General features: G+C 37.3%; 1 long non-coding RNA gene across 1 annotated transcript; it reads left to right on the forward strand.

Moving 5' to 3' along the window:
- The first annotated feature begins 1,048 nt into the window (after positions 1 to 1,048).
- Positions 1,049 to 1,872, forward strand: LOC130926794 (uncharacterized). The gene is made up of 3 exons (XR_009066281.1): positions 1,049 to 1,180; positions 1,516 to 1,662; positions 1,773 to 1,872. It is a non-coding gene; the product is annotated as an uncharacterized LOC130926794 (long non-coding RNA).
- The last annotated feature ends 8,998 nt before the right edge of the window (positions 1,873 to 10,870 follow it).

Here is a 10,870-nt window from a genome sequence, read left to right on the forward strand (position 1 = left end):
AGCACCTTCAACCCAAAGATTCTCTTGTCTCTTGTCATATTGTGGTTTCATGTGGATTGGTCGCCTTCTGATGGCGAGCCAATCAGAGGAAAAAGGCGGGAGCTGCAGACGTGACCAGTAAGCGACTATCTGGTGAAAGTGTTTTTTGGAGATAGGTCAATTTCCTGAGTTTTGTCTGAAATACACTTCATTTCATAATTAAAAGCGGGGCAAAGAACGTCACAAACGCTTTTTTTTTTTAGACGGTAAACAATGTTTTCGCGAGTGAAGCAACTTTTTTGATTGAAGTAATGTTGATTTGTGTTTGGGCCACATTTTGGCCAGGACATGTTTGTCTTTATTATTCAATCAAAAAAAGGAAGTTGCTTCAAAAATATATATTTTCAAAAAGAAAAATCATTTCAATCAAAAAAAAAAAAAAAATTCCAATCATAGAAAAAGTTTTTGAATGTGAATAAATATTTCAGATTGAAAAATGTGGATTTGAACAATTAATTTTTCATTGAAAAAGTTTTCTTTGATTGAAGCAATCCTTTTTGTGTTTCGGACATATTATGGGTAGGACATTTGTGTCTAAATCATTCAATCCCCCGAAAAAGGTACTTCAATCAAAATAAATAAATACATTTTCAATTTAAGAAAAAAAAAAAAATCATTTGAAAAATAAAATTGCCCTCCCCTAATTTTTGTTGTTGTTGAAAATTATACGCAAAGCAAATGACTGTATAAGTTGCTAGTCACATGATGTGTTCGAAACATTTTTTTTTTACCCATTATTAAAATATATTTTTTTGTTCATTTCATTTATTTTTGTTGCAGTTTTATTGCTTTACAACTTTTAAATATATATAGGAACGTCAATTACATGCAATTACACTTTTTGGTCTCCAGGAGGACGTGGCCCCCCTTAAAATCCGCTTATGGCTCCCAGGTGCCGAATGTATTTAATTCTCACGTTCTGAGGAGTAGAAATAACCAAATGGTTATGGCAAGCGTTGTATTTTAATTTTGAGATAACATTTTCAAACACTGAATGAGGCAAAATCACAGCTGGAGATGAGAGATCAGGAAGGCGCACTAAATCCAGGGAAGGAGAGAGAAGCAAACAGGGAGTCTGGCTGGGACGCAACATAGACAGACAAGGCAAAGTTCAAGTCCTGGCTGTACCACACAAATCAAAGTGAGTATTAAGAACTGCGCCACTATTATTTTTCTTAATCATAATTGTATGTTTCAAATTAAGTTACAGTGTTGAAAAAGGTTCATTGTTTATGGCATATTCCTTATCCAAAAAATTACAAAACAGATGACGATTGAAACAAATCATTATTATTATTATTATTATTATTTTTGAATATCTTTTTGCACAATGGGGAGTAACTTTAACACAATCAGAAAAGTAACTCCCACATAGACACTTCAGTTTTAACCTAAATTGAATTGACTTAATGTAATCTGTGAAAACATGGAATTGAAAGAGTGATGTCCTAATGGCTAATCCATTGAATGTTTCAGAATACTGACCAGGTCAGCATGATGTCATCACTGATTGATGAATGGGGAGGGCTGTATGTGCCCTTGCTTGAGCCAACGGTCGGCCATTGTGTTGACAGTCCCATCTCAACAGTGAACTGTGAGAGAGACTTCTCTGCAATTAACACAGTAAGACATTTGGTCGACTGTACAATATCAGGTAGATGCCTGTGTGTCTTCATGTCCTAGATAAGATCTCTCTCCTTTTTAAAACATTTTTTTTTATTATTCTTGTGCAGGTCAAGACAGACCTGAGGAACCGGCTGCAGGGAGACTGGAAGCTTGCCTCACATTGACTATAAATGTGACCACCAATTGTTGATTTCCCTTATAAAAGAGCAATTTGTGTTTTGTAATTTGGTGTAATTAACAGCACTTGTGGCAAATAACAGGTAGTGCCATTAACTAAATCACATGTGCAGCCAGTTAAAATGGATTAAAGTTAACTCAACCTCAGTCCCATGTCCTTGTGTGTACCACATTGAGCATGGAGAAAAGAAAGAAGACCAAAGAACTGTCTGAGGACTTGAGAAGTAAAATTGTGAGGAAGCATGGGCAATCTAAAATCTACAAGTCCATCTCCAAAGACCTCAATGTTACTGTGTCTACCGTGCGCAGTGTCATCAATAAGTGTAAAGCCCATGGGACTGTGGCTAACCTCCCTAGATGTGTACGGAAAAGAAAAATTGACGAGAGATTAAACGAAAGATTGTGCGGATGGCGGATAAAGAACCTCGAACAACATCCGAACAAGTTCAAGCTGTCACGCAGTCCGAGGGTACAACAGTGTCAACCCGTACTATCCGTCGGCGTCTGAATGAAAAGGCACTCTATGGTAGGATACCAGGTTGGAGTTTGCCAAAACTTAACTGAGAAAGCCAAAACGTTTTGGAAAAATGTTCTCTGGTCAGATGAGACAAAAGTAGAGCTTTTGGGGAAAAGGCATCAACATAGAGTTTACTGGGGGGAAAAAAGAGGCCTTCACAGAAAAGAACATGGTCCCCACAGTCGGCGGAGGTTCCCTGATGTTTTGGGGTTGCTTTGCTGTCTCTGGCACTGGACTGCTTGACCGTGTGCATGGCATTATGAAATCTGAAGACTACCAACAAATTTTGCAGCATAATGTAGGTCCCAGTGTGAGAAAGCTAGGTCTCCCTCAGTGGTCATGGGTCTTCCTGGATGTGTACGGAAAAGAAAAATTGACGAGAGATTTCAACGAAAGATTGTGCGGATGGCGGATAAAGAACCTCGAATAACATCCGAACAAGTTCAAGCTGTCACGCAGTCCGAGGGTACAACAGTGTCAACCCGTACTATCCGTCGGCGTCTGAATGAAAAGGCACTCTTTGGTAGGATACCCAGGAAGACCCCACTTCTGACCCAGAGACATACAAAAGCCAGGTTGGAGTTTGGCAAAACTTACCTGAGAAAGCCAAAAACGTTTTGGAAGCATGTTCTCTGATGGAACAAAAGTAGAGCTTTTTTTGGGAAAAGGCATCAACATAGAGTTTACAGGGGGGAAAAAAGAGGCGAAAAAAGAGAAGAAAAAAACACGGTCCCCACAGTCGGTGGAGATTCTCTGATGATTTTGGGGTTGCTTTGCTGCCTCTGGCACTGGACTGCTTGACCGTGTGCATGGCATTATGAAGTCTGAAGACTACCAACAAATTTTGCAGCATAATGTAGGGCCCAGTGTGAGAAAGCTAGGTCTCCCTCAGTGGTCATGGGTCTTCTCGCAGGACAATGACCCAAAACAGACTTCAAAAAGCACTAGAAAATTGTTTCAGAGAAGGCACTGGAGACTTCTAAAGTTGCCAGCAATGAGTCCAGACCTGAATCCCATAGAACACCTGTGGAGAGATCTGAAAATGGCAGTTTGGAGAAGGCACCCTCAAATCTCAGAGACCTGGAGCAGTTGGTCAAAGAAGATGACAATAAAGGCTTTCTATACTATTCTAGTAGTCTTGGAATTTCTGCTATTATAATTGAGCTCAATGGTAAATGTTGCTCTGGGACAAACTGTAATCAGCCCAGCGTCATGGAACCAACTTGGAGGTTCTACTTTAAGTAGAATACATTTATGGAAAAAATCCAAAAGGTGCGTATATAACTGGATGCACTTGGAATAAGCTAAGTGGTGCAAAACGCAGGCTAACCTGATTTTGACAGGTACGATGAAGTGTCCATTGTTGTGTTGGGAATCTCGCAGATTAGCAAACGGACCGTTCGGCTTCCTTGCTGATAGGTTCTGGCAGGCGGCCGGCGATCTGTTACTCCTGACAGTTGTATGGGAACCAGATGGTCTTTTGCCCAAACAAAGTCTATGTAATCAGGAGGCTGTGGTTTACACACTAACCTGTCAAATGACAATAAACAATCCGGGCTTGTGTGCTGTAATAGAGCACGATGCATCAACGCGCATGTAGCAAAGACCATTCCCATCTACGAGGAATTCACGTGGAAGTACGTGCTCGGGTGTGTGTGCGTGCAGGTGGATTATGGGTTGTTGTGGAAAATTAGAAAAGCTTCGGATGGAGAAAAAGCAATTTTGTGGCATTTGAAAGGTACGTTCCATTTTTCCAGCGCGTCCATTGCTAGCCGGGCGGTCAGCTGGTTACAATTAGACCTGCATGTCTTCAGTTCTTTGGCCCACCTAATCACATCCAGATGGGCGGAGCCTCTCAATCATGTCAAGGACCAGTAGCACACCAAAAAAAAAAAAAAAAAAAAAAAAAAAAAAAAAAAAAAAAAAATTTCTGAAATGCACAGTGATGGTCACACTCCTTGGACAAGCTTTCCAACTTGCAGAATGCCGAAGAACTTGATCTTTGACTTGGAAAATTCCTGCTACAGTACCATGCGTTGCATATTTGTTCCCTACGTTTTTAAAATATTTGTCTGATCTAGTGGTTCCTAACCTGGGTTCGATCACCCCAGGGATTCGGTGAGTAAGTCTAAGGAGTTCGCCGAATGCTTCAGGTACGGTATCTCTATATCTGGAAGGATAAAACATTAGACATAAAATTTTTACCTGTTTATATAAACAAGCTGCCAAAACTTTTCTGAATTCGCTTACTGCAGATATTAGCTTGTTAGCTTAGCTACTGTATATTAGTTTTGAAGCTGGGAAAAAAAATGACTTCATTATCTAATTCCTTGTAAAACTCGTGGGGTTCAGTACTGGTCTAATCTATCAAATCCAACCCATCCGGTTCAATATGACAGGGGAACGATCACTGTCAGCCCTCCCAGTCAAAATCGGTTGGAGGTCTATTGTTGCCAAAGGCAGCCAATGAGTTAATACTTAAAAAATAATGACATTTTTCAAAGGTTCTGATCACCTCTGATCTATCCATGCATGAAATGAATGAATGAAAGCCAATTATACATTTTCTTATTTTGGACAGTGCTGCAACGATTAATTGATTAACTCGAGTATTCGATTAGAAAAAATTATTCAACTTAAATTTTATTGCTTCGAGTATTCGTTTGATTAAAGTGGCGTTGTAATGGTTAATTTAATTTTATTGATTAGGGTGGATGCACTGCCCTCAGGTCTGCCTCATTTCACATGGCTGAATCCAACTGTTCCCTGTTAAGACCAACGTAAGCTAAGTTTTTGTTTGAGCTCATGTTTTTTTATGCATTCATGCTGAACCATTTGTAAGGAGCATTGTAAAAAAAAAAAAAAAAAAAAAAAAGTTTGCATTTTATAGCATTTAAGCTAGTGGACTTTTGCTATTTAAGTTAGCCAATTGTTCTTTTGTTGTACATACAGCCTTATTTAATTTTTTTATACCGTTTGAGGCGACACTGAATGAAAACTTAAAATATATCTTATTTTGGATAGTGCTGCAACGATTAATCGATTAACTCGAGTATTTGATTAGAAAAAAATATTCAAATTAAATTTTATTGCTTCGAGTATTCGTTTAATTAAAGTGGCGTTGTAATGGTTAATTTTGAAAGTGTTTGCAATTAGTTTTATTGATTAGGGTGGATACACTGCCCTCAGGTCTGCCTCATTTCACATGGCTGAATCCAACTGCTCCCTGTTAAGACCAACATAAGCTAAGTTTTTGTTTGAGCTAGTTAGTTCATAAGCATATTTAGCCAGTTTTTTGTGGTAATGTGTGTATGAACCATTTGTTAAGAGCATTATTCATTCATTCATTTTCCATGCCGCTAATTCCTCACGAGGGTCGCGGAGGTGCTGGAGCCTATCCCAGCTAACTTCGGGGGGGGGGGGGGGGGGGGGTAAAAAAATAAAATAAAAAATGTCAGCATTTTATAGCATTTAAGCTAGCGGACTTTTGCTATCTAAGTTAGCCAATTGTTCTTTTGTTGTACATAGAGCCTTATTTTATTTTTTTATACCGTTTGAGGCGACACTGAATTTAAACTTGAAACATATATTATTTTGGATAGTGCTGCAACGGTTAATCGGTTAACTCGAGTATTTGATTAGAAAAAAATATTCAAATTGAATTTTATTACTTCGAGTATTCGTTTAATTAAAGTGGCGTTGTGATGGTTAGTTTTGAAAGTGTTTGCATTTAGTTTTATTGATTAGGGTGGATACACTGCCCTCAGGTCTGCCTCATTTCACATGGCTGAACCCAACTGCTCCCTGTTAAGACCACCATAAGCTAAGTTTTTGTTTGAGGTAGTTAGTTTAATGTGTGTATGAACCATTTGTTAAGAGCATTTTAAAAAAATAATAAAAATATGTTAGCATTTTATAGCATTTAAGCTATCAGACTTTTGCTATATAAGTTAGCCAATTGTTCTTTTGTTGTACATAGAGCCTTATTTATTTATTTATTTTTTTAAATACCTTTTGAGGCTCAGCTCAGGTATTTTAATTTTTCATGTTCCTTATCCGATTCCTCGATTATTCGAACTAACTAGTTCATCAATTAATCGACTACTAAAATGATTGATAGCTGCAGCCCTAATTTTGGATGAAAGTAGGAATAAAATGCCTTCCTTTTAAAACGTGATCGAACAATAGTCGAAGCCATGCCTGAAAAGTTCAGTCTGACCTTCTGGCAGAGCCTCGAGCAGGTATTACCTGAGGCTTTTTCACTGGAAACTATTTTAATGTGAAACACAGTGAGAGGGAATCATAAAAAAGAGAAAAAAGATTCCTGCTTCTCCAGGACTAATTAGACGCTGGCCCATCTCAGTCAGGAAGTTGCCTTTTTTTCTTTTTCTTTTTTTTTAGAGGGAATGTCAGTTTCTAACACCTGCAGCACATTTCCCCACGTTTACTGAGTAGGGATTAACGTTCAGATGACAAAGCAGTCATGTCTCGCTATTGCGGGAATGATGTAATCACTCACATCAAATTAAACAAAATCAAGGTCTTAGCATCCTCGTTATAGCCTTGGGCGATAACGCACATATACTGAAAGGGACAAAGAAACTACTGTGAATATTTTTCATGTGAACCAATTAATAATTTTCAAGCCTGTTACTCTGTGAAAAGGAAACCTCAGAACGATAGAGTTGTCCCGAACACATATTTTTGCACCTGAGTTCGAGTTCCAAGTAACCGATTTTGAGGCTCTGCTGATACTGAGGACTGATCCGATTACCTCGGTATTTTTATTATTTATTAATATATCACATCTTTTTTGTGTTTCTTTTAAAAACTGCTTTGTCACCATTAAAAAAAATCCTAAAAACACAATATTTTTCTACAATAAAGAATTAGGACCGTATTTATTTATATTTAAAAGTCATATTTATACATAGGTTGAACCGCAAAGCACTACATGTACCTTAGCTAGGAGCTACGACGAAGCATCAATATAAAGCGATCTACTGATTATAATTTGATGTAGAAGAGCCAAAAGATAAAGGATTTTCTTATTTATGAAGCAGATTCTAAAATATAGACTCATTAGATGCACAATATTATTCCAATTCGCTATTACATCACTTACGTTGGAAATCTACGTAGTTGGGCGCTACGGCGAGGTTATGGTAGCTTATAAATCATTCTATTGATAATGATTTGATGTAGATGATCCAAAATATGAAGCTTTTCCTTTTACTTATTTGTAAAAACGATTCTAAAACACAAGTTGCTTTCAATATTGTGGATTTTAACGGAGGCAAAGCGCTACGTAAAGTAAATAGCAGTTTATTCAGCTTCATTAGCCCACTGAAATAATACGACTTTCATTCTCGTAGCAATAAGACGAGAAAAAACTCATACTACGAGAAAGAAAGTCCAACTGTTACTATGAAAAAGACTTGTACTATTACTGCTATTAATGCTAAGCTATTGCTATGAGCAGAGGTGGGTCGTAAAGCGTTACATGTACCCAGGGGTGCAAGTGGCTAGAATTTTTTTGCCGGAACTCCCAGACGTGAAGGTCGCCACGGAGCCAAAAATGTTATTTTTAAAATTTATTTATTTTCATTTTAGGGAGGGGGGGATCAAACCTCCTAAAACTACTGAAATGCAAAGAAAACGGTTTTGGCACAGTTATTTCTATACCACATACAAAAACTGATTTTCATTCAAAATTGTATTTTTTCAATGATTTGCAAAATAAAAGTTAACATAAACAGCAATAACCCCAACCTCCATCTCCTAATTTTTATTTTCCCTCATTTCCTCACATACTAAATGCCAAATCTCAATTTTAACTACTTAAGAACATAGGATGTATATTAAAATTGAAGTTAATGTAAACATTTATTTTTGCTTTTTTTTTTTTTTTTTTTTTAAATAATAAAGATATAAGTTACATACATTCAGAAAAATAAGTACAAATGACTTATATTATGCAGGGTGAAATGGAATATATTTTGAAGATCGCGCAAACGACTTTTGACTTTCTTGACTTTTTTAAATCATAAGGAAATGAATAAGTAGCCTAACTAGGGGTGCACGATATCCATTTTTTGAAACCGATACTGATATCGATAACTTCTTGCTCCTCAAGGCCGATACCAATACGATAATCGATAATATATTTTTCAATGTATATTCACCTGAGTTTTTGAACACCTGTAGGTCAAAAATACTAATGGTTGATTCAGCAGATTTGCCTTCGACCGAACCAGAATTTTCATGATAACATGAACATTATTATAATGAACAAAGAAAAAGTTTTGTGAAGTTTTGACTTCAAATAAAGTGCACATATTAATATTTTCAAATAAATATAATTTGAGTTGGCTTCTAGAAAAGTAACAAAACTTTGCATACTGTCAAAACAGGAGTTGAAACAAATGCACACATCCCAATCCGACACAATACCAAAAATATTATTAACAGACCCGATAATATATATTGTTATCGGATTTATTGGGATGACGTCATAAAATAAATTTGATGTTGGTAGATTATTTTCTTCTTGGAGATGAAATGCATGTGTGGCAGCTTAGCATTTTTTTTTTTACATAGCGTTTTGACAGTTGCTGTCATATTTTTGGCTGTCATATTTTTGGAATCAAAGCACTGTATACCGGAACAGCATTCCAGCCCTGAATCTTATACCGGAACTGCGTTCCTGACCGTTCTGGCCCACTTTCCCCACTGCATGTACACCGTTACATTTACTTGAGTAACTTTTTGAGAAAAATGTACTTCTAAGAGTAGTTTTACTAAGCCATACTTTTTACTTGAGTAGATTGAGTAGATAGGAGTGTGGATTGGACTGGAGGATTCGGGCGTTACTGTTGTCAGGGCAAAGAGGGTTGTGGATTTTGCCACTTCAGCGTCAAAGGGACTCATGGAGTGTTATCAGTCGTGTTATCAGTTGGATATCGGGCGTTCTCCGGTGTTCCTTGTGTTGGGACAGGGCGTCCCGCCATTTGTTCTGGACTGTCCGGGACAACTGATTGCGAGAGTTGGTAGTGCAGACGTGGGCTTGTCAGCGTCAATCTTGCTCAGTCAGTTGCATGACGCACACGTTGGGCTTCCGTGATAAGAAGGCGTCATGTATCTCTTATGTCCTATATTCTGCTTGTTTTCCTTAAACTCTGGTACTGTATAAGTGCTATTCATTTTATATTGAGTGTGTTAGAGTAATAAAAACAGTCAAACAGTAAATACGAGAAACGATACTATTCCCTGATGATTATATTAAGTGTGTTAGAGTGATACAAACAGTCGATCAGTAAATAAGAGAAAAGATACTATTCCCTGATTGATTATATTAAGTGTGTTAGAATAATGCAAACAGACGGCGCCTACGAGAAAAGGTACTCCTTCAATCCTCACAATTTTTCTCGTTATTTATTTTCCATTCAGTTTTTGTGGGAATGTTGCATAACTTTCGATAAAGTATGTCATTGATTCGCTGTAAGAGTGAAATTAGTGAAATGGAAAATAATCAGATGCCTGAGTTGTCTGTCCTAAATGTGTCCACATCTCAGCCGTCCTCCAAAGTTCTGTCTCCGTTAGAGCTTTACCGTTTATTTATATTAATCAACCAAAGGAATCAGACATAGACCAGACTATTAAATATTTTTCGATGGGTTGAATCACATTACAAAACCAAGAAAACAAACTCGCTTCAATCAGAAGACACGTCTCATTTATATTTTATCTCTATTGACTTCACATTTGCGCTTGACCTGACAGCGTAATGTCCGGAGGTTTTCATTTTATTTACATTTTTATCTTCATACAGCACCGAAATGGATTTTACCTTAAACAATGTGGTTGAAATGTAGATGTTTAGCTTTCAGTCAAGTATTGCATAGACGAATGAGTCATTTTTATGTAGCGGCATTGCAGCAATGATGCTCATTCATATTATAACCAGAGGTGGGCACTAGTAATGCGTTACATTTACTTGAGTAACTTTTGGGAAAAATGTACTTCTAGGTGTAGTTTTACCACGCCATACTTTTTAAGAAAAGCTACTACTACTCCACTACTTTGGGCTACGCTAAAGTCGTTACATTTTTCCTCTTTATTCTACATTAAATTTGACTTTTGTTTTTGCCATAGGTACCCACAGTGGCTCCACCAATGCAATGTTACAATGATAATCACCTGACTCCATTATACCAATCCAATGTAAAAATACAGTCACATGATCATACACAAGCTTGAAGTACGAGGTCCTATGATCACGCCGGCATGTTCAATGACATGGCATCTTTGAAGTACTGTAAAAAAAATCACTTACTTCCAATAGAACCAGAGGTTGCGCTAGACTTTTTCGGTGGCTGTCATTTTGACTGACGGGGTCATAAAAATCCGGTCATAGTCTCTTTTTACCCGTCACTTAATTTTTAAAAATGATAATAATGACATTGTGGTGACCCTTTGTTTAGCATAATTCACTTTCCGTACTTGTGTGTC

Source organism: Corythoichthys intestinalis, chromosome 12 (assembly GCF_030265065.1).
Source record: "Corythoichthys intestinalis isolate RoL2023-P3 chromosome 12, ASM3026506v1, whole genome shotgun sequence".
Lineage (NCBI taxonomy): Eukaryota > Metazoa > Chordata > Actinopteri > Syngnathiformes > Syngnathidae > Corythoichthys > Corythoichthys intestinalis.